General features: G+C 41.4%; 1 long non-coding RNA gene across 1 annotated transcript; it reads left to right on the top strand.

The window, feature by feature from the left end:
* Positions 1 to 6,177: 6,177 nt before the first annotated feature.
* LOC125092980 (uncharacterized) lies at positions 6,178 to 17,996 on the top strand. The gene is made up of 3 exons (XR_007125123.1): positions 6,178 to 6,309; positions 14,831 to 15,007; positions 17,621 to 17,996. It is a non-coding gene; the product is annotated as an uncharacterized LOC125092980 (long non-coding RNA).
* The last annotated feature ends 8,871 nt before the right edge of the window (positions 17,997 to 26,867 follow it).

Here is a 26,867-nt window from a genome sequence, read left to right on the forward strand (position 1 = left end):
TCAGCAATCAGACAACAAAAGGAAATTAAAGGCATCCAAATCGGCAAAGAAGAAGTCAAACTATCACTCTTCGCAGATGATATGATACTATATGTGGAAAACCCAAAAGACTCCATTCCAAAACTTCTAGAACTTGTACAGGAATTCAGTAAAGTGTCAGGATATAAAATCAATGCACAGAAATCAGTTGCATTTCTCTACACCAACAACAAGACAGAAGAAAGAGAAATTAAGGAGTCCATCCCATTTACAATTGCACCCAAAACTATAAGATACCTAGGAATAAACCTAACCAAAGAGACTAAGAATCTATACTCAGAAAACTATAAAGTACTCATGAAAGAAATTGAGGAAGACACAAAGAAATGGAAAAATGTTCCATGCTCCTGGATTGGAAGAATAAATATTGTGAAAATGTCTATGCTACCTAAAGCAATCTACACATTTAATGCAATTCCTATCAAAGTACCATCCATTTTTTTCAAAGAAATGGAACAAATAATCCTAAAATTCATATGGAACCAGAAAAGACCTCGAATAGCCAAAGGAATATTGAAAAAGAAAGCCAAAGTTGGTGGCATCACCATTCCGGACTTCAAGCTCTATTACAAAGCTGTCATCATCAAGACAGCATGGTACTGGCACAAAAACAGACACATAGATCAATGGAACAGAATAGAGAGCCCAGAAATGGACCCTCAACTCTATGGTCAACTCATCTTCGACAAAGCAGGAAAGAATGTCCAATGGAACAAAGACAGCCTCTTCAATAAATGGTGTTGGGAAAATTGGACAGCCACATGCAGAAAAATGAAATTGGATCATTTCCTTACACCACACACGAAAATAGACTCAAAATGGATGAAGGATCTCAATGTGAGAAAGGAATCCATCAAAATCCTTGAGGAGAACACAGGCAGCCACCTCTTCGACGTCAGCCGCAGCAACATCTTCCTAGGAACATCGCCAAAGGCAAGGGAAGCAAGGGCAAAAATGAACTATTGGGATTTTATCAAGATCAAAAGCTTTTGCACAGCAAAGGAAACAGTGAACAAAACCAAAAGACAACTGACAGAATGGGAGAATATATTTGCAAATGACATATCAGATAAAGGGCTAGTGTCCAAAATCTATAAAGAACTTAGCAAACTCAACACCCAAAGAACAAACAATCCAATCAAGAAATGGGCAGAGGACATGAACAGACATTTCTGCAAAGAAGACATCCAGATGGCCAACAGACACATGAAAAAGTGCTCCATATCACTCGGCATCAGGGAAATACAAATCAAAACCACCATGAGATATCACCTCACACCAGTCAGAATGGCTAAAATTAACAAGTCAGGAAATGACAGATGCTGGCGAGGATGCGGAGAAAGGGGAACCCTCCTACACTGATGGTGGGAATGCAAGCTGGTGCAACCACTCTGGAAAACAGCATGGAGGTTCCTCAAAATGTTGAAAATAGAACTACCCTATGACCCAGCAATTGCACTGCTGGGTATTTACCCTAAAGATACAAACGTAGTGATCCGAAGGGGCACGTGCACCCGAATGTTTATAGCAGCAATGTCTACAATAGCCAAACTATGGAAAGAACCTAGATGTCCATCAACAGACGAATGGATAAAGAAGATGTGGTATATATACACAATGGAATACTATGCAGCCATCAAAAGAAATGAAATCTTGCCATTTGCGACGACGTGGATGGTACTAGAGGATATCATGCTTAGCGAAATATGTCCATCGGAGAAAGACAACTATCATATGATCTCCCTGATATGAGGGAGAGGAGATGCAACATGGGGGGTTGCGGGGGTAGGAGAAGAGTAAATGAAACAAGATGGGATTGGGAGGGAGGCAAACCATAAGTGACTCTTAATCTCACAAAACAAACTGAGGGTTGATGTGGGGAGGGGGTTGGAAGAGGGGGGTGGAGTTATGGATATTGGGGAGGGTACGTGCTATGGTGAGTGCTGTGAAGTGTGTAAACCTGCCGATTCACAGACCTGTACCCCTGGGGATAAAAATATATGTTTATAAAGGTGTTAAAAAAAAAAAAGAAAAAAGAAAGGATGAATACCCAAGTTTTGAGCAACATGGACGGGACTGGAAGAGATTATGCTGAGTGAAATAAGTCAAGCAGAGAGAGTCAATTATCATATGGTTTCACTTATTTGTGGAGCATAACAAATAGCATGGAGGACAAGGGGAGATGGAGAGGAGAAGGGAGTTGAGGGAAATTGGAAGGGGAGGTGAACCATGAGAGACTATGGACTCTGAAAAACGATCTGAGAATTTTGAAGGGGTGGGGGGGTGGGAGGTTGGGGGCACCAGGTGGTGGGTATTGTAGAGGGCACGGATTGCATGGAGCACTGGGTGTGGTGCAAAAATAATGAATACTGTTATGCTGAAAAAAAAAATAAAAAAAAAATTCTTTCAGTTTTTGTTTGTCCTGGAAGCTTTTAATCTCTCCGTCTATTTTCAATGATAGCCTAGCTGGATATAGTATTCTTGGCTGCATGTTTTTCTCATTTAGTACTCTGAATATATCATGCCAGCTCTTTCTGGCCTGCCAGGTCTCTGTAGATAAGTCTGCTGCCAATCTAATATTTTTACCATTGTACGTTACAGACTTCTTTTCCCAGGCTGTTTTCAGGATCTTTTCTTTGTCACTAAGACTTGTAAATTTTACTATTATGTGACGGGGTGTGGACCTATTCTTATTGATTTTGAGGGGGGTTCTCTGAACCTCCTGGATTTTGATGCTTGTTCCCTTTGCCATATTGGGGAAATTCTCTCCAATAATTCTCTCCAATATACCTTCTGCTCCCCTCTCCGTTTCCTCTTCTTCTGGAATCCCAATTATTCTAATGTTGTTTCGTCTTATGGTGTCACTTATCTCTCGAATTCTCCCCTCGTGGTCCAGTAGCTGTTTGTCCCTCTTTTGCTCAGCTTCTTTATTCTCTGTCATTTGGTCTTCTATATCGCTAATTCTTTCTTCTGCCTCATTTATCCTAGCGGTGAGAGCCTCCATTTTTGATTGCACCTCATTAATAGCTTTTTTGATTTCAACTTGGTTCGATTTTAGTTCTTTTATTTCTCCAGGAAGGGCTTTTATATCTCCCGAGAGGGTTGCTTTAATATCTTCCATGCCTTTTTCAAGCCCGGCTAGAACCTTGAGAATCATCATTCTGAACTCTATATCTGACATATTACCAATGTCTGTATTGATTAGGTCCCTAGCCTTTGGTACTGCTTCTTGTTCTTTTTTTTGTGGTGAATTTTTCCGCCTTGTCATTTTGTCCAGATAAGAGTATATGAAGGAGCAAGTAAAATACTAAAAGGGTGGCAACAACCCCAGGAAAATATGCTTTAGCCAAATCAGAAGAGATCCCAAATTGTGAGGGGGGAGAAAGGGGATAAAAAAGGGTTCAGAAGAAAAAAAAAAGGAAAAAAAAAGAAACTATTAAAAAAAGAAAGCCGATAAAAAATATAAAAAGGAAATATATATATATATATATTAGATAAACTATTTAAAAAACGTTAAAAAAAGAAAACGGTAAAAGTTAAAAAAATTTAGCAGAAGAAGAGAAAAAAAATTGAAAAAGAGAAAATAAAATTAAATTAACTGCAAGGCTAAAGAATCATGGGGAGAAAGCCATGAGTTCCATGCTTTGCTTTCTTCTCCTCTGGAATTCTGACGCTCCCCTTGGTATTGAAACTGCACTCCTTGGTAGGTGAACTTGGTCCTGGCTGGGTTTCTCGTTGATCTTCTGGGGGAGGGGCTGTTGTAGTGATTCTCAAACGTCTTTGCCCCAGGCGGAGTTGCACTGCCTTTACCCGGGGCCAGGCTGAGTAATCCGCTCGGGTTTGCTGGGTTTGCTTTCGGGAGCTTTTGTTCCCTGAGCGCTTTCTGTAGAGTTCCGGAGGATGGGAGTGAAGATGGCGGCCTCCCAGTCTCCGGCCTGGACTAGCCGAGAGTCCGGGGCCCCACTCCTCAGTGCGCCCTCAGAGAACAGCGCCCAATGACTCCCGTCACCCTGGCCTCCGGCCGCGCTCAGAGCTGACCGAGCCTGCGACCGGTTCAAGTTAACCCCGAGTTTAGAGCTCACTCCTCGGCTCTGTCTCTGTAGCCGGCTTCCCTGTTCTAATACCGGTAAGCTCTGCGACACTCAGACACCCCCGATCCTTCTGTGACCTTGCGGGACCTGAGGCCGCGCTGACCCTGCCCGGGCTTCACCCCAGTTAAGCCTCTGGAGCGATGTCCCTCAGCGGAACAGACTTTTAAAAGTCCTGATTTTGTGCTCCATTGCTCCGCCGCTTGCCGGGAGCCGGCCCCTCCCCCCGCGGTCTATCTTCCCGTCGCTTTGGATTCACTTCTCTGCCAGTCCTACCTTGCAGAAAGTGGTTGATTTTCTGTTTCTGGAATTGCTGTTCTTCTTCTCTTCAATCTCCCGTTGGATTTATAGGTATTTGCAATCTTTAGATAAGCTATTTAGCTGATCTCCCACTACCTGAAGTAGTCTCAGCCTGCTACTTCTCTGCCATCTTGACTCCTCCCTTTTTTTTTTTTTTTCTTTAGTGTATTTTCTCCATGTTGTTCAGATGAGGGGGATTCTACTGATGTCTCCTCAGGTTCACTTACTTTATCTTCTGTCTTCTCCACTCTATGACTGAGGTCATCTAGTGAGTTTTAATTTTTTCAGTTATTATATTTTTTTGATTCTGTAATTTTTTATTATTTTAATAGTATTATTTCTTTGCTGAGGTGTTTTGTTTTCCCATTTATCTCAACAAATTTTTTTTATTTTATTTATTTTTTTAAAGATTGTATTTATTTGAGAGAGAAAGCAAAAGACAAAGCATGAGTGGAGGGGAAGGGGCAAAAGGAGAAGGAAAAGAAGACTCCCTGCTGAGCAGGGAGCCCAATGCAGGACTCCATCCCAGGACCCTGAGATTATGACCTGAGCTGAAGGCAGATGCTTAACCAACTAAGCCACCCAAGTGCCCCAACTCAACAAATTTTAAAATGGATTGTTGAAGTACTCTTATGATGGAAGCTTTAAAATCCTTGGTGGTAGTGTCAGAGAATTCCAACATCTAATTCATCCCCATATTGGAGTCAGTGGATTGTCTTTTCTCATTCAAGGTGTGTGTTTTTGACTCTTGACACAACAAACCATTTTGTGTTCTGGACATTTTGTCTAATACACTAGGAGATATACGTTCTGCTTATATCTTTTATTTTAGTAGAAAGTTTGTTTCCCTGTTTAGGGTTAGCATTCAGGTCTTGGGTGACTTTTGTGGGCTGTGGTTCCAAAGGGTGTGCATTTGCAATGTTCTTTTGTTTGTTTTTGTTTTGTTTTGTTTTGTTGGGCTTCCCTGGTCCCTCTGGGGCTTCCTCAGGTCTCTGCCTAGAGTATAGAAGGGGTTTCTCAGGCCAGGATTCTGGTGTCTCTCTGTGGAGATCCCCCAACTGGTGTTCTGTGTCTTCTCTGGTGTCCCTGAATATGGAAGACTTTTCTTGAGCTTTCAGGTTCAGTCTTCTCAGGTTGCTGCTTATTTTGTTGCTGCATCCTGATAGCTTGTTCCAACCACCCACCTTGATGCCCTCTGGAGAGTGGGATTGGTCATTTGTTATGGCTGAATCCTTCCTACTGGTTCTACCTGATGACCTTGGTGGCTCCCAATAGGAGAAGGAATATCAGGAGTATTAGGTTTGTGGTGCTGAAGGGGTAAAAGAAGCTTCCCAGACTAAGTCCCTTGTGATAAGTGTGTCCCTCTTATTTGTTCTGGCTCCCTGCCTCAGTATATCTCAACAGTGCAGGCTTGTGGGGGCCAGTGGAAGAGAGCACTCTGCCTTGCCTTTTATTGTTGATGAGTCTTCTGACCGTTTTGCCCTGCTAGTGGTGTCAGGCTCACTCATGTTGGCAGAGCGTCTCCCATTCAACCCAGAAAAAGGATGAGTTTACCTGGGTGCATTTTGTGGCCAGTTGGGGTCAGGAAATGCTAGGTCTTGATGACCTTCCTCTGTTGGTTGGGGAAGGATGCAAGATTCCTATCCACCGCATTGTTCCTCCAGTTTTGGGGCTCCAAATCAGCTTGACTTCTCCTTACTACCATCCAGACTTCTTGCTTATTTTCATTATTATATCTTGCATTATTTATAGGGTTTATAGTTGTGCTTTGGAGGATAAACAGGGAAAAACAGGTCTGTGCCACTTGTCAGGCTGGAAGTCCTACCAAAATGTTTTTGCTGAAAACTTAGAAATTGACCTCTGAAAAGATTTCACAAACGTGGTAAGTTAGTTTCTGTGCTTTATCACACCAAATAGTCTGTGAAATGAACATAGGGTAGGGATATGCATTATTTTAATGTGATTAATCCTCCATAGGTTTAATCACATTTATGGCTCATACTGGTTTGTAAAGCAAACCTTAGAATTAAATAGAGAAAAAGTGTTTTTCTCTATAGTGATGATATATAAGGTTTCCCTCTTGATGAACATAAGAAAAAATAAGCTAAATTTCAAAATGAATATATGTCTGTCCTCTCAAGACAATATATCTAAACAAACTTACAGAATTTCTACAAGGTTTTAGATACAAAACTTCATTATTAAAATCATATACACATGGTAAAAATATGCAAACCAATGATGTGATGCCGTATCAGGCTCCCAGCACCTCTCTTGACTGAAATTTACAACTGGAATTAATTGCAGATGACTTTGGCTCATGACTGTGTAATTTATTCCAGGCTAGAGGTTTCAGAAACAAAGCATCTTCATCTATCTCTGTCTTCAACCCTCCCGAGAGGAGCCCATTTATCAGCCTTCTTTATTGATTTTTTTATTTGGAGAAGTGATGCAACACATACTAGATATACAGATAACTTAGTGATTATTGCCTCCTTTGCACAGTTCTGAATTTTGAAAACCCATATGCATGTATGACATATATAATTCTGTTATAGATGAATACTTTATAATACCTAGCAAGTGTCTCATCACCTAAAACATACAACACACACACACCTATGTCATCTTACTGGCTTTATTGGTTTAGGAGTGAAAATTATATTGACAGGTTATTTTTGATATCCCTTATGCGATTATTTAGATAACATTAATTATCATTGTGATACGTGATTATATTTATGCATAAGCTATTTGAATATTTTTCATATTGTCAATTAACATTTTTTCAAGGCACTTTTCTATTCATGACCTTGTTTTGTTCTTTTCACAACTCCGCTTTTTAAAGTATCTTCATTTTGCAGATGTGCAAGCTAAAGAGAAGTGTAGAACTTATTTTTATTAAGGTCAAACAGTTAACTTCTAGCAGCCTGGAGACCAGAATATAGATCTTCTGACTCCAGGCTCTTTGCAGTAAACATCAATCCCTCTGTGACTAAAGTCCAAACACAGGATGAAAGAAAACAGAACAGAATACAAAAGGAGTTATTTCATGCTGCATGGCAAGGTGCTGTTTATAACCAGGAAGCACTGCTAATTACCAACCTGGTGTTAATTACTGATCTGTGTCTAGTTTATGACTAAACATTATTCAGCCCATGCTAATTAATTCTGAAATGAATCAGATCATTTCATCATTGGCTAAAATTCACACTTGGGCCATACCTCTGTGATCAGTCTCCTAGTTCATACACCCCACATACAGAGCTAAATGCAGTTAACTAAAAAAAAAAAAAAAAAAAAAAAAAAAAAGTGATCCATGGGAATCTAATATCTAAATTGCCAAAAATGCATAAAAGATTATATAGAAAATGATGTTAGGCTAATTAAATGTCAATTAATCCAATTTCCATTCAGAATCTTGTGCAGAACAGGAGACTAAATTTAGGACCAATTCTTTGTATGCTCATATTTAACTAGAGAATCCGTCTTCATTTTATATGAACAATATAATTTTCTTTGTTTATTCAATATGCTGTCTTATTCATTTTATTATAAAAATTGTCTACTTGAAGGTTTTAAAATAATTGAGTCTATTTGTTTCATTTTCCCTGATGTATTAATATTTTCTTTGCATGGTACTTTAGAAAATATATGACCTAGAAAACCGCCTAATTCTTGTCACAGCTGCAACCTTACTGAGGCAGAAAATTTGGCATTTATATAAAATGAAACCATCTCTAATGCTTTGTCCGCCCTTCCAGAATCCCCTTTGTTTAATCACCATGTTTGGAGCTTATAAAAGGACTGCTTTCAGGAATAAGTAGATAGAAATGAGGCGATGCTGATGGTGATATAAAAGAAAATTGATTTTGTTCCCCCTCCAGCTCAAGCCTGTGGAGGTTGCCCTGCCTTTCACTGATGGCTGTACGGTTAGTCTCTGATTTGTGAATTACAATCCTGACTGCTCTCCCCCACTCCTGCACCGGGATTGCCCTATTCCTTGTTTCCATGGTGCTGAGCTTCCCTAATATAGCACATTATTGTTATTGCTTTTTATGTCTTCTGAATCCTCTGATAGACATACGGAATCAGGGACAGTGTCTGCTGCCATTGTGTCACTGACATCTAGCCCAAGGCTGGCACACAGGGGCCCTTAATAAATGTTTAAGGAGAGGACGAATGTAGCTTAAAATTTGCACCCCTGGCCACTCTCACTCACACACTAGAAATTCTGCCTCAATATTCGTGTGGATACCACCCTTCAGAACAAGACTCTTGTGTTCCCGTTGGTAGTACCAGCACTCACTTCAATGTCTACAATATATTAACCTCCTGATAAATATTCCTGAAGTAACTGGATCGCCAAGTTCTCATCTTGGGAGGGAACCTGTTATTTGTGGATCAGATCTGGAGACCCTCTGATGATCACATCACTAAGAGTTATCTTCTGGGCTATGTAAGGGGACAGGCACATCTACCTGTCAAAGACATTTCCCTGATGCATAAGTTAAAGTTTATATCCTGATACAGTTTTCAGCTGGGTATAAACTAGATGCCCTAATAAATTCAATAGTTTGATTCTGATTTTCCAGGTACACTAGTTTTTTGAAGCTATCAATGAGGAATGCAGTCCCAGGTTAATTTTGGAACACCCTTCATTTTGATTCTGAAACCTGTCCCACAATGAAGAACAGCAGCCCCTTGGGCATGGTGGGTTTTATGTCACTGACCTGGCTTTTTTTTTAGTTGTTTTTTTCTCCCTAAATTCAGATTGTCTCACTTGGCTTTTAGAAGACTGACTCAGCATCCCCTAAGTAATGAAGATTTAAGTTAATTAAAAAAAAAAGCCAAACAGAGCAGGTGTCTGAAAAATAGAGCACCTAAAAATGCCAATAAGGAGACATTCATGTTTATATTACTACAGAGCTTTGCAAAATGTTTAATATTCTAATGTGTTGGGTTAACCAGTCACTAATACACAATACAAAATCTCATAGGACAGTGCATCGCAAATAATAAGCTTTTACCATTTTTTTTTTTTTTGTCAAATTAGTGAATACAGGTTATAAAGTATTCTACTTTATACTGGGAAAAAATACTGGGGACATTGAAAACATGGTTGAAAACCAGAGTATGGGAATACAAAAACAAAAGACAAAAAAACCCATGAGGGTCTTACAGGTGTATTGACATTCTCAGTGAGGAATAGGAAGATGAATTTGCATAGCTAGCAAGGGAAATCTGAGTGGGATAAAAGAGTTCCTTCCCAGAGAGAAAAGGGAACAAAAGGCAGGGGGCTCTTAAATCTTCATGATAAAAGGAGGAATGCTTTCCAGCTCAGAACATTCCATCTCCAGATACTTTCTGGACTGGGAGTGGAAGGGCAGGTTGGTCTGCATTGAAGGGACTGTGAAACCACCTGTACCTTGAGGCTGTGCCCATCTGTTGGTCTGCACTGGACTGGGAAGGTGGTTCTGGCCAGGCAGCTTGGTAGATGTAAAAGCTGGAAGCTGGGGTGACCCAACCTCAAGGCAAGTAGAGACTCATTTCAGGTGCAGCCTCAAGGAAGGTAGTGTTAGGGCCATGAGGGGACAAGTCGTGTTACCAGGAAAGGAGCCACAGAGAAGATACCAGCTGGATCCCCTGGTGAGTGACAAGTTATTTAGCAAGTGGTAGTGAGAAGGAAGTTTCCTGAGACTCAGAGCACCTGACATAAGATGGAGTGATCTGGAGATTTTCTTGGTCAGTTCCTGTTGCTATAACAAAATGGCATAGACTGAGAGACTTAGTCAATAAACATTTATTTCTCCCAGTTCTGGAGGTTGGTAAGGGTGAGATCTGGGTAATGGTATGCTTGGGTTCTGGTGAGGACCATCTTCCTAGTTTGCAAATGGCCACCTACTTACTGTGTCCTCATATGGTGGGGAAAGAGTAGGCTCTCATCTATTCCTCTTCATATAGAAATACTAATCCCGTTATGGGGTCTCTGTCCTCATGACCTTATGGAAATCTAATTCTTTCCAAAGACCCATCTCCAAATACCATCATATGGGGATTAAGACTTCAAAATGATTTTTTGGGGAAATATTTGTTCTGTAGCAGGGATTAAAGGAAGGAATTAATGTACCTCTGGGTGAGTGTTCAGAGACACAAGTATTTTTATTGCCTGAATTACATGACCCATACCTGCTGTTGATTTTTCCTGTGGAGATCTTCAGCTGTCAGTACCATATATCAGACGACAAGGGAATGTGGTGGTTCTGCGTATGTCCCTCTAACCCTCATGTTCCCTTCAGCTTCAAGTAAGGCACTGCCTTCATCAACCGAGTTTGGAGCTGGAGAGGAATGACCTTGGGCAGACACCAATTCAGACATAATCCATTAACGTGTGTCAAGCAATCTTGAGTTTGTAGAGATACGAATGCAAACAAGAGATCTAGTTTGGGTTCTCATGAAGCTTATGTTCTAGAGAAGAGGCAGACAGCATGCAGGTCACTCAATATATTAATAAAATAATGTTGAGCAGTGACATATGCTATGAAGAAATGAATAGGAACTTGATGGAGTGACGGGTCGGGGGGTGGAGGGATGTACTGTAGATTAGGGGTAAAGAGTGAATTTGAAGGAGGTCATATTGGAACTGAATTAATGACAGAAGATGGAGGCATGTCAGGATCTGGAGGCAGAATGTTCTAGGCAGGGGTCACAAAGCGTTTTGTGGCATGGTGAGTTAAATGTGTTTGAGATATAGAGGGCCAAGATGACTGAAGACTATTCTGTCCCTCACCATCTGCAAGGGACTGAATGCTTGTGTCCCCACCAAATGCATATGTTGAAGCTCTTACCCCCAGTGTGATGACATTTGAAGATGGGGCCTTTGGGAGATAATTAGGGATAATTTGGAGATAATCTTAGGGAGATAATTAGGTTAGGTCATGGGAGTGGGGCCTCATGATGTGATTAGTGCCCCTAAAAGAAGACACACTAGAGACTTTGCCTTCTATCCTCCCATCCACCAAGGAAAGGGCCTGGAAGAAGGATGCCACACCTTGAGAAGGAGGCCATCTATGAGCCAGGAAGAGGGCCTTTACCAGAGCTATTGGCAGTCACCTTGATTTTGGACTTTCCAGTCTCTAGAACTATGAGGAAGAAATTCCTGTTGATTTGAGTCACCCCAGTCTCTAGTATTTTGCTATCGATGCCCAAGCAAATTAAGACACCATCAGAGTAACCTTGGGCAAATTGGAGCCAAATTCAGTCTTGTTTATCTCTCCTATAAAATGGCAATATATCTGGGCCACCACATGAGAGTTTAGTGGAGAATTAAATGAAATTATAGCATTTCAAGTGTTAAGCACCTTATCTGAGACATAGTAAATGCTCAGAAATTCTGTAACTATTAACAAATTCTGCAGGAATAAATATGAATGATGATAAAGACCACAAAATTTTTTTTGAGGAGTTGTTTTATTTTGGGTTGTGCCATCAAAATCATTCTTGCTGGGGAACCACAGGGTGAAGGGGGAGATGCCACATGAGCTACAGGATCTTTGGGATGTGAACCACAGCTGAAACTTTGCCAATGGGTAAGCAAATCAGGTGCCAAGAATTTCTTTGGAAAAGGAAAAAATATAAGAATGATTGACTGAAAATGATTGGATTAGAAAATGATCTGAAGAAGAATAGAAGTTAAGAAGAAGTTTATGTGCTTTTCATTGCCTTCCACCAGTTTAGATAGGACACACAATCACACAAAGTGGTAATATTGTGTTCATTTATTTCTCTTAATCAGTTATTTGAGTTTGCATCTAGTGGAAGAAAAACAGAAGCTCTGAGCATTTTCCAAGGAAAAGAAAACCGTCTCGCATAAGGCAAAGGACATTACTTACCAATAGTATTTCTGCATATTTCATAGATTGCCCTTTTATTGTCTGTAAACCCATATATTAAGGGAGAACATCATGACTATCTCTTCCATAACATGCTCTGCCGTGTAGACATTTATTCAAAAAAATCTTTCATGAGCTCTACCATGTGCCCAGCATGCTCTGAGAAGCACTCAATGCTCAGAACATGGTCATTGTCCACAGAACAGTGGCTGCAGAGATGCATCTAGTCAAAGAACAATGAGATGCTATGCCATCCTTGTCCTGGTAAACCCATGGGTAGGCCCTGGCCAGTCAAGACAGACACTGAAGACCCTCCTTGCCAGGGAGATGGTGGGCAAGTTATCCAGATGGACGCTTTTGTGGAAAACAAGCGAAAATCCTGGTTGGAATGGGATGCAAAATCTCATAGCATCGATACCCTAAGTGGATGGGAGCTTCTGGCCCAAATTTAAGTGAAAGTAGAGAAGGTAGAAGAAGAATCACACAATAACTCCAACTTTGCTCAACAAGATCACACTGAGATTTGGTTTTCATGAACACATGGGTATGGGGTGCTGGGACAATGCTCAGGGCCCAGCTAAGGTGATGGGTCTAATAGAAATCCCTTACCCATAAAGCTGGGATCCCAGTAGCCATGTCCTCAATGTGAAGGTGAAACAGAAACAAGAACCACTACTTGAATACATGGGTAAGTAACCATCTTTCACTCAGAGTCACAATGACCAGGATTAACAGTATCAGAAATTCCACATCATTTCTTCTGTTCACCAGCAATTTATTTCTGAGCAGATGAACTATCTATTCTGACAAGGAGAAACAGAGGGTATTCAAAGAGGATTAAAAGTGACATCAAGTCAACATAACAGCGTATGTTGGTTTCAGGTCAGGTTGAGGTATTTTGGCAGCAAAATCTAGTCTTTTTTTCTTTTTTGGCACGTCTTAAGCACCCTATGTGGTCATGTGACAAAGTTCTCTCTAGTAGCATGTGAGCGAAAGCAACATGGCTCCCTTCCAGAGCTGGCCCATAAAGGCTCCTCCCCATGTTCTCCACTTCTGCCTTTGGACTGCACAGTGATGGTGCTGTCCAATGTGATCGAATGTCAGGAAGCAAGAGTTTCCATCAGCCTGAGTGCCTGGATGGCTGCCAGTAAAGATGACCCACAGACCCGAACAATGGTGAGGAAGTAATAAGCTGCTGTTGTGTCAAACCCCCCGACACGTCAGGGTCGGTTGTGGCTTCCAGCTAGCCTAAGCCAGCCAGTGCAGAATCCACACACTCGATATTCTGAAGAGTAAGGACCTGCAGCTGCAACAGCTCCAAACCACAAAGACATTGGAGGCTGGAGAGAGGGGAATAGTGCATCCTGAGAAAGGCAGGGGACGAGAACACCGATTAACTAGTTGTTTTCATTTGTTTTATTATGGTGACCATTGCTGTTCATAAAGCCCACGTTGAAATGAAGAATAAAGCAAATCATGCTAATGTCCTATTACTACCATCCTCAGATATTGTGAACTCCTCATGTGGCCCTTCCTGATGTCCCTTCCACGCTCTGAGAGGCAGCCCCCATCCTGACTAATCATTCACTTGCTTTTCTTCATAGTTTTACAGACATTCATTTGTATCTCTAAACATATTATTCATGCCTAATATTTTGTTACATTTTTAAATAAGTGATACATAGTTTTACATAAGAGTCAACTTGTACATTGTGATGGTGAATTTTGTGTTAACCGTGGGATGCCAGACAAAGCATTGTTTCTGGGTGTGTCTGAGGTATTTCCAGGTCAGACTGGCATCTGAATCCGTAAAGCAGATTGCCTCATTTCCATGGGAATCATCCAATCCTCTGGGGGCCTGAACTGAACAACAAGATTGAGGAAGAAAGAATTTGCCCCTTTTTCCTTCTAGCATACCTGTGTGAGTGGGGACATTAGTCTTCTCCTGCTCTACGACTGGGATTTGTACCATCAGTAGCCTGGTTCTGAGGCTTTTTGGAGTCAGAGTGGAAAGATGTCACAGGCTCCCCTGGGTCTCCAGCTTGCAGAGAGCAGATTGTGGGATTTCCCAGCCTCCATAATCATGTGAGTCAATGACCTACAGTAAACCAGTATGTACACTGGTCCTGTTTCTCTGGAGAATCCTGACTAATCTAATACATATATGGTCTATGACTGATTATTTTCCTCAAAATTCTGTTTGTGAAATTCATGCCCATGGATGCATGAAGTGTCAATTTCACTTTTGCTATTGAATCATATTCTATCTCGTGAATAGAATAGTTGCTGGGTCATAAAATATATTCATGTTCACATTTATTTAATCAAATTAAATTGTTTGCCACAATAATATACTAATACCCAGACCCACAATGGTATAAGAAGTGTCTCTTTTGCTTTCCATTCCTGCCAACACTTGGTCTTGTCACATTTTATTATTTATTTATTTATTTATTTAGCCAAACTAGTGCCAAAACTAATCCTTTGTCCTGTTCCTACATCTTCTCCCAGATTATAGCTGGTTCTTTTAGTCTCTAAATTGAAGAAACTTTTCTTCCCATCAAGGTCAGTGGTAACTTGAGCCTCAAACCACAGGAAAGCTGACTAATGGATGAAATCTTCAGGTGGACACTCCCTACCACAGCAAAAGCTGAGAAGAACAAGTTGACTCCTGTCTTTCTTCGCAAGGTGCATTCTGCACTTCTCTTCCCCATCATTTATCTTCTTGTTGATTCTAAGGTCCTTCAGAGGTCCTACTTCCTTTTTTAAAAAATATTTTATTTATTTATTTGTCAGAGAGAGAGAGCAAGAGCGAGCGTGCGTGAGCACAAGCAGGGGGAGCAGAAGGAGAAGCAGGGATCCCAATGTGAGACTCGATCCCAGAACCCTGGAATCATGACCTGAGCTGAAGGCAGATGCTTAACCAACTGCCTTCACCCAGGTGCCACCCAGGTGTCCCCAGCAGTCCCATTTCCATTAAAAGGTGTCCAATTGCCCTCTACCTTGTATGAACTCTTGCATTTAGCGTTCTACTGATGTGCTTCCATTTGAACTGAAGTTGTCAGTGTGTAAGACTTGGAAGGCACTTCAGGCAGCCGTGGGCTTCAGCTGAGCTCACTCTCTGGATTGTACTTTAGCTTTGTTTTCCACTTTGAGGATTTTCCTTAGTTTCTTACCATCTCTGTCATGTATTCAACAAGAGATTTTAATGGTTTATCCAGACTTTAAGATTGTTTTTCAATGGGAGGATTTTCCAGAGTATTTTGTATGACTTATGGCCAGGAACCAAACAACGCATTTTTCAGACAAATAAAAAGGAATGCACTTATTGGGTGAATGGGTTTAATGGAGGAGGGAATATAAGGTATAGCAGTGAAGAATAGAGTCCAGTTCTTGAGCCCAAAAGGGAAACAAATAAAAGCCAAGGCAGATTTTACTCTAGTTTCTCTCTGAGTAAGTGTGGAGCTCTGCACTCTTCCCAAATCTGATTAAAGCTTCTTTAAAATAATTTATCAGCCAGAGGATCACCAGTGTTATTTAAATTATAGCACAGTTACTGACATGTTAAAAAAAAAACTTGAAAAAATTTAATTTAATTATTATTATTATTTTTAATTTTTTTTTATTTTTTAAAAGTAAGCTCTGTGCCCAATGTGGGGCTCAAACTTGACCCTGAGATCAAGGGTCTCATGCTCTACTGACTTAGCCAACCAGGTGTCCTAAGAAACTTTATTTTTTTTAAAGATTTATTTATTTATTTGAGAGAGAGAGAGAGAGAGAGAGAGCCTGCATGGCAGTGCATGAGTGGGGGGCAGGGAGCAAAAGGAGAGGGAGAAGGAGAGGATCTCAAGCAGACCCTTCCAAGAATATGGACCCAATGTAGGGATCAATCCCACGACCCTGAGATCATGACCTGAGCCGAAATCAATAGTCAGCACTTAACTAACTAAACCAGTCAGTGACCCCAAGAAAACTTTTTAATGGAAATTTAAAGATATACATATGGTTCTGTCATCCTTTGCTTAACATAATATCAACATCAATATCAACGGCTTTCCATTGTTTACACATTTCTTAGCATGATAAATAAGACCTTCCATTGTCTGAACCTTCGCATATACTGTTCCAGTTCTCTTGTTTTGTCCACCCAGTTTGCTCCTACTCGTCCTTGGAGAATCTTACATAAACTGCACCACTTCCATAACAGTTTCCCCCTTCGCCCTCGATTCCTACTCCTGCACAGATGGTCTTTTCCTCTTCCTCATTCCATGGAATGATCTACACAGCAAATTGTCTCACATTACATCACATCATATCATATGGTTATTTGTTAAGTAACTGGCCACTGAGTACACTGTAAGTTATTTGGGGATACTGCCAGTATCCTAGACAGTTCCTTGTCCCCACTCAATTATTGTGCCTAGAACAAAGAAGGTGTTCAAAAAAATAGATCAAATGACCAAAGGGAGTGACATAATTTCCTAATCAGGTTGGGGGACTGTGAATTTAAAAAATAAAATCAGGAATGCTGGGTAGCATCTGGGTAGCATCCCCATTTCAGCCTTTTCTTAATTCCTGTTAAAGTAACAGTGAAGTAGGGCACCTGGATGGCTCAGTCAGTTAAGCGTCTGCCCTCAGCTCAGGTCATGATCCCGGGATCCTGGCACTGAACTCTGCAGTGGGCTCCCTGCTTTGTGGGGAGCCTGCATCTCCCTCTCTGTTTGCCCCTCCCCCTTGTCATGCTTTCTCTCCCTCACATGTTCTGTCTCCCTCAAATAAGTAAATAAAATCTTTTAAAAAATAACAGTGAAGCTAGAGAAAAAATGGAAAATAAAACTTGTGGCTCTAAAAGCTAAGTCTAACAGACAAGCTAATGACAGAATGTGATGGTAATCTCTCCCAGCAATAAAATAGATAAAACTGGACTAAAATTAAGCACATCTAAGGCTCACATTACTAGATTTTGTCTTGAGTCACACAGGACTTCTGGAAATGAAAAGCTGAAGGACATAGCATGCGTGTGTGGAAACCTACTGTCTTTATTCCCACACTGAAGAGACATAGGGATGTACTAGTAAAGATAATATGCTAATGACTCTTCACCACTTTGGCCACTGACTTCAGATATAAGAGCGTTTCTCCCAGCCTCCTCTGCTTCAACATCTATCAAAGAGGGTCCCACAAAAAAACAACATGCAGGAAATGAAAGAAAAGTATGAGCTCCTCATAGGAATGGGGGCTCACAGTAGGGCACAATTCCCAGCAGTGAAATCACTGTAGTCTTTGTTCTTACGTATGTAGGGGACAGGGCAAGCAGAACATCTTCTCAAGGGCTCACCAGAAATTTTCTTCACTGGATCAGAAGAACGAAGTTTCAGACAGTGAAAGGCAGAAAGTGCCTGTGTCCTGAAGATTTTAGTAAGAAATCATCCATTCACTCCCCGCATAGGCACCTGAAAAGCAGATGAAACCATTGAACAATGGGGTGGCCCCACTTGTAATTATGTATTTTACTTATTAGTCAGCATGCAATGTGTGCAGATTTCTTACGAGTGTGGATAAAGAAAATAAGACTGTATACTTTACCTAGACATTTATAAAGTATAACCTTGTGAGCAAAAAGTAAAATTATTTAAAAGAATAGAGAGTCTGAATATGTGTAGCATTTAAGAAGCATGCAGGGGTGGGACGCCTGGGTGGCTCAGTTGGTTAAGAAGCATGCAGGGAAATGCGCTGGACTCCTGGGAGCAGATGGCACTTGATATGGCTCCTGATGGCTCTTGAGGGACATGTGGAATTTTCTGTTTGCAAGAAGGGAAGAGCATTTATAACCGCGAAGTGATACGGAGGAGTGAAGTTGTTCAGGGAAGAGTAAGCAATTGAGTGTCTTGGAAAGATAGGGCTTGAAAGTCAGGCTGGTATCTGAGTACAAAGTGAAACTAGGAAGCTTGAACTCTCTCTTTTGAATAATAAAGAGCCAATGAAGTGTCTCTTGGAGGGCGTAGTGTGATTAGATTTGCCTATCAAATTACACAAGGTGTATTCTTCCTGTCCCTCACCTGCCCAGCTGTGCCTCTCACTTCCCAGCCAAGGCCCAGGAGCATCCTGGGGTTTCCAGCTTCCCCCAGTTTTCAGGAAAGTCTCACAGTTCTTGTACCTTGTGTTCTCCCCAGATTCATACGTAGAAGCCTGACCCCCAATGCAATATTAGGAGGTGGAGCCTTTGGGAGGTGATTAGCTCAGGAAGGGTGAAGCCCACATGAATGGAATTAGTGCCCTTATGAAAGTGACCCCAAAGAACAACTTTGTCCCTTCTGGCAGGTGAGGACGCCATGAGAAATTCTGACCCAAGAAGCAGCACCTTGGGGTACCTGGGTGGCTCAGTGGGTTAAAGGCTCTGCCTTTGGCTCAGGTCATGATCTCAGGGTCCTGGGATCGGCCTGCATCAGGCTCCCTGCTCAGCAGAGAGCTTGCTTCCCTCCCTAACTCTGCCTGCCTCTCTGCCTACTTGTGATCTCTGTCTGTCAAATAAATAAATAAAATTAAAAAAAAAAAAGAAGAAGAAGAAGTAGCACCTCACTATAGCCTTGATCTCAGACTTCCTGACCTCCAGAAGAGTGACGAATAAATTTCTGTTGTTTCTAAGTCATAACAGCCTCAATGGACTCTGATGCACTTTGTTATTTAAATGTGTTTCTTTTCACTAACAACTGGAATGTTCTTCACCTCTCTCTTAGAAACATTTATTTCATTTATATTTACCCATATACTTTTGCCTCAATTCATTAACAGGATTATATCAAATAAGTTTTCTAGTGCATTTTATTTTACTTTAAAGATTTTATTTATTTATTTGACAGAGAGAGACACAGTGAGAGAGGAAACACAAGCAGGGGAGTGGGAGAGGGAGAAGCAGGCTCCCACTGAGCAGGAAGCCCGATGGGGGTTCGAACCCAGGACCCTGGGATCATGACCTGAGCCTAAAGCAGACGCCCAATGACTGAGCTTCCCAGGCACCCCTCTAGTGCATTTTAATAACAAATTTGCTTTGATTCATTCCAGAGGTTTTCTGGTTGTTTTTTTTTTTTTTTTTTTTCCATGCAGACCCAAACAGACAGTGTCACACCCACAGCCACACATAAACGCATGTGTGGGATCTTTGTCATCATTAGGTTTACAGAAAAAAATGGGAGCATATCACACACACTTTATTGAACTTTCATTCCTTTCTCAGCAGTAACTATAAATATCTTCAAATTAATTAGTATAAGGCTCCATCATTCTTTTCAAAACTGCACATCTTATTGTTTCTAAATATATTTTTAGTCATTTTCTTCCTGATTAACTTTACTTTGTTCCTAGTCTCTTATCACTACAAGGCAATAAACAGGGGATACCCTAAAATTTTATAGGGTTTCTGGGTCCAAGCATATGTGTTAATTATCATTGTAATAGGAAGTGCCCAGATTGTTTTTCAAAAAGGGTATAACACTACATTTCCAACGGCACTGGGAAAGAACACCGTGTGGTAGAGATCTCCACCAGTGATGAATGTCCTCGCTCTTTTTGACATTGTTTTTGCCAGCCTGATGGACATAAAAAGATATCTTAGTATTATTTTAATTTGCATTTCTCCGACCACTAGTGAAGAGCAGCATCTTCTCTTGTCTGTTAGATCTGTACTTCAAAAGTTATGACTGATATCCTGCTTTCCAAATTCTTGTGCCTTCATCATCTTCTTTGATAGAGGGCTAGCCGACTGGTCAATTTAGATGGTCTCTGGCTTCCATCACCACAGTGTCTCTGAACACTGTTAGAATTCCCCTTTTAAGACATGAACTGATGCCTCGTACAGGTCTCTCCCTCGAGAGAGTGAGTATGCCTTACCCAAGCTAGATAAACTCTAGGAGGGAGGAATCAGGAAATTCACTCACATCGCTCTTCTGGGGAAAAAAAAAATGGGTGAACAGTATACAAATCCCTAACTCCTGAAACACCTAAATGAGTGAAATGCCTGATCAAGAAATGCAGGTCTGTAGCTGTGGGATAAGGTCTCTCTGTTAAACACCACCTCGGCAAACACGAACTAGCCGGCAAATAAAGCATTTCTCTGGGCATAACAGGATTTCAGAATGACAGATGTGGCTCTGGGCGGTCTTGAAGCATACTCTGATAAGGTGGCGTGTATCTCTCTGGTTGATGAGGCAGTGTCTGTGCTCACCATTCTAATCTATCCCAGCCAGCTGCACGCGGCAGATTATTACCTAGTCAATATGGAACACGGCCAACTGCTGAGGAACTGTTGGTCATTACACCAGCGTGCTGAGCGGTCACGGAGACCAACCCTTTCCCCTGGAGCCCATTAATATTTAAAATGATGTGGATTGCTCGATCTTCTAAATGCTACAATTAAAAAAAAAAAAAAAACTTAGAGAACCCAGTCTTTTTTTTATGACTAACAACATCAGAGTTGCAAAAGATTTAATGCCCAGTAGGGATTCTCTGCTCCAAGATGTCCCCCCACCAAAATATCCATCTGGCCATGGCATCCTTATCTGGTGTTAGCTGAGAGCATGGCCTGCTCCGACTGATGCTAACCCCTTTGCTTCAAAATGATAAAAGAAAAAGACCTTTCTATTTCCCTGTTAAAGCAATAATCTCTTTGATGCCAAAATAATTATATAACCACAAACATTAAAGAGGAAAAGACCATCCCTGTACATTTGACCAGTTCCCAGATCGAATCAAGAAAGATTAAACAACTTGCCAATTACAGTTGGCCAATGTCAAGATCAGGACTCTAACATGGGTACCCTGACTATAGCATGAATATTAGAATGCTCATGGATGATTTTCAGGCAACCTATGAAACCTCTAAAATTATGTGAAAATTTTGTATTTTCTTTTTTTGTATGGGAAGGAATCCATGATTTTTATCAGATTCTCAAATGGGTCCCAGGTCAAAACAAGTTAAGAGTCACTATTCCAGGGGAAGCACAAGTCCTCATTCCCATTGCCAGGAGGGACTCTCATAAGGACTAGACCAAGTTAGAAACCTTGAAGATAGACAACAGGACCCAGGCAGCAGAAGACATAGTACTTTGGGTGGAAAAGCAAAGACTGTGATTCTCTTTCAGCTTGTGGGTTTACTCTCTATGTGCTTTGTTTGTTTGTTTGTTTTTCCCGAGGCAGATGTGATCACATGGAGCTCAGAGTGTCCTCTGTTTGGGACTTTCCTTCATTCTTTGAAGGCAGAGGGACTCTGTCACCAAGTTCAGCGGATGGAAGCCTGGAGACATGAACTCAACAGGTCCATTTAAGGCTTCTCCAGTGCATCTCAACTGTCATTGTCTTTGGCGAGGAGGAGCCAGAGGACCAACTAGATCAGAGGGGACCAAAGATCAGAAGGTAGAACTGATTGGACCTTTGTCCAGACCTTCCTTGACCCAAAAAACTAGCAGGAGCTGAGACTTTCCTGCTCAATTCACCAGAGCAAAAGACCAGACCTGAGGTTCACAGAGGAGCCTAATTAGTAATAAGGCATGTAATGACTAATAAGCCTAATAAGTAGTAAGACATTTACCCGCGGGGGTGGGGGGACACCCCATGCAACTCACAGAGGTCCAGCTCAGGAATAAGTGGTTCCCTGGCTACCCAGAATTTGGAGACGGGCCACATCTGACATGACTAATGTAATTTACTATGAATCATCCATGGCATCTAACTGCATTCAAGTATCCAACAGACATCATCAGCAGGTTGTGTAGGGGAAAAGCAAACTCACTTGAAGAGCAATGCCAGGGAAACTAGATTTACAAAGTTAGTCCCACATACATTGCCCCGCATACTTTTATATGCATACCTGAATATGGGTACGTACACAGGCACACATTTGCCTATGTATGTGTCAAATACTTGCCTGTGCTAAACAGAAATGATTTTCAACAACCACTTCTTAATATGATACACATCACTGCTGTTCTTCAGTGATGCACACACTGAAGAGATAGAGACGATCCTTATACCCTCTCTCCTCTTGCATCATTTGTGGCTTAAGATTCAAATGGCCTTCATGGCAAGCGCACCATGGTACCTCCTTCCAGTAGCCAGCAAAGAGTGTCTACTGCTAATCCTAGACTAAGTCTTGGGCATCATAGGCACAGCAGAGCTCCACCTAGCTTTGGGCTGAAGCTACTGCATCAGTGTCCTGTGCCTTAAAAGGTTCATTTATTCCTAAGTATCTATTAAGGGTTCACTCTGTCAGAGTCCCTGTGCTAAGAGCTGGAGACACAGAAAACTCAAACCACTGCCTTTTTCAGAGATTGCATCTTGGTGGAAGGAGGCAAACAACCAAATAAATAAAAGCAATCCTGCCAGATTGTGATAATGTTATTGGAGAAAAAGCAGGAAAGAGGGACGGGGCTGCAGAAGTGAGGCAAGGAGGGCATGTGCATGTCACTGAAGAGCGAGAAGTCCTCACTGAATAGGAGACATTTGAGCAAAGACCTAGGAGAGGTGAGACTGTGCCATGTGGCTGTGGAAGAGAAAAGAGCTCTAGGCAGAAGAGACTGTAAATGCCAAGGTCCTGAGGCAGGAACATGCCAGGAAACCAGCAAGGCTGAAGCAGTGGCTGGAAGGTTGGAGAAGTAACAGTGGGCCATGATCGGGTACCCAGGAGCAGAATCTGACTCTGATGTTTTATTTGGTTAAGTTTTTTTTTTTTTTTTTTTTTTTTTTTTTTTTTACCCCAAGCTGCTGAAAAGATAACTGCATTTTCCCCCCAAAGGATTTAAACTTGAAAAGGTACTTTCTGGAAAAGAGGCTCTAAGGTGGTGTGTTCATAATCTCCCTCTGTTTCTTCCAATTCTTGTTTCCCTCAGACCTTCTTTAGCTCTAGCTGCCCCTACTTTTGTTTGCATGGCTTAAGATTTCCACTTTCAAACTCAAAAGCAGGTGAGACCCAGCAGCACTGGTATGTCACCAAACCAAGCTGACAAAATGCATGCTATAAGAGAAAAGTGCCAGTCGTTGGTCCACTGCCAGGTCCCCAGGAGGAAGCCCAGGGACTGAGGCCGTCACAGCTTCAGGCACAGCAATGCCCAGTATCCTATGTCTGGCATCCTGAGAAGGACCTGTGGGTTTGTTCACTCCCTGCTGCTGCTGCCCATGTCCAGTGGCCACAAGTGAATAGGATAGAATATTGGCCCAACCATGACTTCTGGGTTTCGTTTCTAGCCCTGGTAGAATTCCAGTAGGTTCACTGCCCACCTTCCTCCAAAACTGCTTGTATGCCTTGGTCCACTGGTTGAATACTGACATCCCCTATGACAGTTACCTGATATAGACCCTGGAAAAGCACAACTGTGTTGCTTTCCCCTTAATTACAATTTTTGTTTGTTTTTATTTACATTTCAGTATAGTTAACATACAGTGTTACATTAATTTCAGGTGTATAATACAGTGATTCAACACTTGCATACAACACCCAGTACTCATCACAGCAAGTGCACTCCTCAATCCCCATCACCTATGTCATCCATCTCCCCACCCCCCCTCCTCTCTGGGAACCATGAGTTTGTTCCCTGTAGTTAAGAGTTGGCTTCTTGATTTTCCTACCTCTCTCTTTTGTCCTTCTGCTTTTTTTGTTCCTTAAATTCCACACATGAGTGAAATCATATGGTATTTGTCTTTCTGACTGACTTATTTCACTTAGCATAAGCCTCTCTAGCTCCATCCATGTTCCAAATGGCAAGATTTCCTTCTTTTTTATGGCTAAGTAATATTCCTGTGTGTGTGTGTGTGTGTGTGTGTGTGTGTGTGTACACATATATATACCACATCTACTTTATCCATGCCCATGATGGACCCTTGAGCTCTTTCCATAATTTGGCTACTGTAGATAATGCTACTAATAACATCAGGGTGCATGTATCCCTTTGAATTAGTATTTTTATTTTCTTCAGGTAAATACCCAGTAGAGCAATTGCTGGATCCTAGGGTAGTTCTGTTTTCAACTTTTTAAAAAAAATTATTTATTCAACACAGAGAGATATCACAAGTAGGCAGAGAGACAGGCAGAGAGAGAGGGGGAAGCAGGCTCCCTGCTGAGCAGAGAGACCGATGTAGGGCTCAATCTCAGGACCTTGAGACCATGACCTGAGCTGAAAGCAGAGGCTTAACCCACTGAACCACCCAGGAACCCCTATTTCAACTTTTTGAGGAGCCTCGATACTGTTTCCCAGAGTGGCTGCACCAGTTTGCATTCCCACCAACAGCACATAAGGGTTTCCCTTTCTGCACACCTTTGCCAACACCCGTTGTTTCCTGTGTTGTTGATTTGAGCCATTCTGATAGGTGTGAGGTGGTATCTCATTGTGGTTTTGATTTGCATTTCCCTGATGAGCAGTGATGTTGAGTATCTTTTCATGAGTTTCTTGGCCATTTGTATATCTCTTTGGAAAAATGTCTATTTATGTCTTCTGTCCATTTTTTAATTGGATTATTTTTTGTGGGTTGAATTTTATAAACTCCTTCTATATTTTGGATACTAACCCTATCAGATATGTCATTTGCAAATATTTTCTCCCACTCCATAAGTTGCCTTTTGTTTTTGTTAATTATTTCCTTCACTGTGCAGAAGGTTTTTATCCTGACAAGGTCCCAGTAGTTTAGTTTTGCTTTTGTTTCCCTTGCCTCAAGAGACATATCTAGAAAGAAGTTGCTACAGCTGAGGTCAAAGAGGTTACCGCCTGTGTTCTCCTCTAGGATTTTTTATGGTCTCAAACCATTCCAAAAAAATAGCAAAAGAAGGAAACCTTCCAAATTCATTCTGTGAGGCCAGGATTACCCTGATACCAAACCAGATAAAGACTCCAATAAAAAAAAAGAAATACAGCCCAATATCCCTGATGAACACAAATGTAAAAATTCTCAATAAAATACTAGCAAACTGAATCCAACAATACATTAAAACAATCATTCACCAGGGTCAAGTGGATTTATTTCTGGGTTGCAAGGGTGGTTCACTATTAGCAAATCAATGCAATACACCACATTAATAAAAGAAAGGATAAGAACCATATGATCCTCTCAATAGGTGCAGAAAAACCATTTGACAAAGTACAACACCCATTCATGATAAAAACCCTCAACAAAGTAGGTTTTGAGGAAATATACCTCAATATCATAAATGCCATATATGAAAAACCCACAGCTCATACCATCCTCACTGGGGAAAAACTGAGAGCTTTTCCTCTACAGGCAGGAGTAAGACAGGGATGCCCACTCTCACCGCTGTTATTCCATAGTACTGGACATTCTAGCCACAGCAATCAGACAACAAAAAGGAATAAAAGACATCCAAATTGTGAAGGAGGAAGTAAATCTTTCACTATTTGCAGATTACATGATACTCGAGATAGAAAACCCGGAAGACTCTACCCAAAGCCTGCTAGAACTGATACACAAATTCAGCAAAGTCCCAGGATACAAAATCAAGGTCCCAGAACCTATTGCATTTCAATACAGCAATAATGAAGTACCAGAAAGAGAAATTAAGGCACTTACAATTGCACCCAAAACCATAAGATACCTAGAAATAAGCCCAACCAAAGAGGTGAAAGACCCATATCCTAAATAAATTTGAAACTACCCACTCATCTCAAACCCCCCCGCCCGTGCACCTTGGCCCTCTGGTACTTGCCTTTCTAGCCAAGTGACTCCTGTAGCCTCCAGCTGTTCTGCCTGATCCATTCTCTGCAGAGTAGTGAGAAAAGCTTTCTCAAGGGCAAATCTGATCCTGTCACTCTTCTGGGTAACTTAGGATAAAATCCAAAATTCTTCCTATGGCCAGCAAGGGCCCTCTGTGATTTTTTTGCCCTCACTTGCTTCTAGAGCTTAACATGGTCCACTTGCCTCCCTGTTCCCTAAGCTCGAGAAACTGGTTTTTAGCCCTCAAAACATACTGAGTTACTTCCCACCTGAGACTGTTTGCCAACTCCTCTACCCAAAGCACGCTTTCCTGGTGTGTCCTTCTCTCTTCAGTAACTTGTACATACTCGTGGGTCTTAGCAGATGTGGCTCTTCCTCAGGAACACCCTTCCTCACACTCAGCTTAGTTAGAAACCTCTCCTATATGGTGCTTTTGCACCCAGAGCTTTTATCTTATGGCACTTAGCCAAATGGTCATTGATTCATTATCTTATTGTTTATGTAGTCTATAAACCCCATGAGGGGAAGGAGTCACTCTGTTCTTTGACCATGTGTTTTCAGCTCCTGTTTTAAAAAAAAAAAAAAAATTGTAGGGACATGTGGGTGGCTCAGTAGGTTAAGCGTCTGCCTTCGGCTCAGGTCACGATCCTAGGGTCCTGGGAGTAAGTCACACTTTCAGCTTCCTGCTTCATGCAGAGTCTGCTTCTCCCTCTGCCTGTCGCTCCCCCTGCCGGTGCTCACTCTCTCTCTCTCTCTCTCTCTGAGTGTTCTCTCTCTAAAATAAATAAACAAAATCTTTAAAAAATAAAATAAAAATTTTAAGCAGCTGTGTTCATGA

This window comes from Lutra lutra, chromosome 2 (genome assembly GCF_902655055.1).
Source record: "Lutra lutra chromosome 2, mLutLut1.2, whole genome shotgun sequence".
NCBI lineage: Eukaryota > Metazoa > Chordata > Mammalia > Carnivora > Mustelidae > Lutra > Lutra lutra.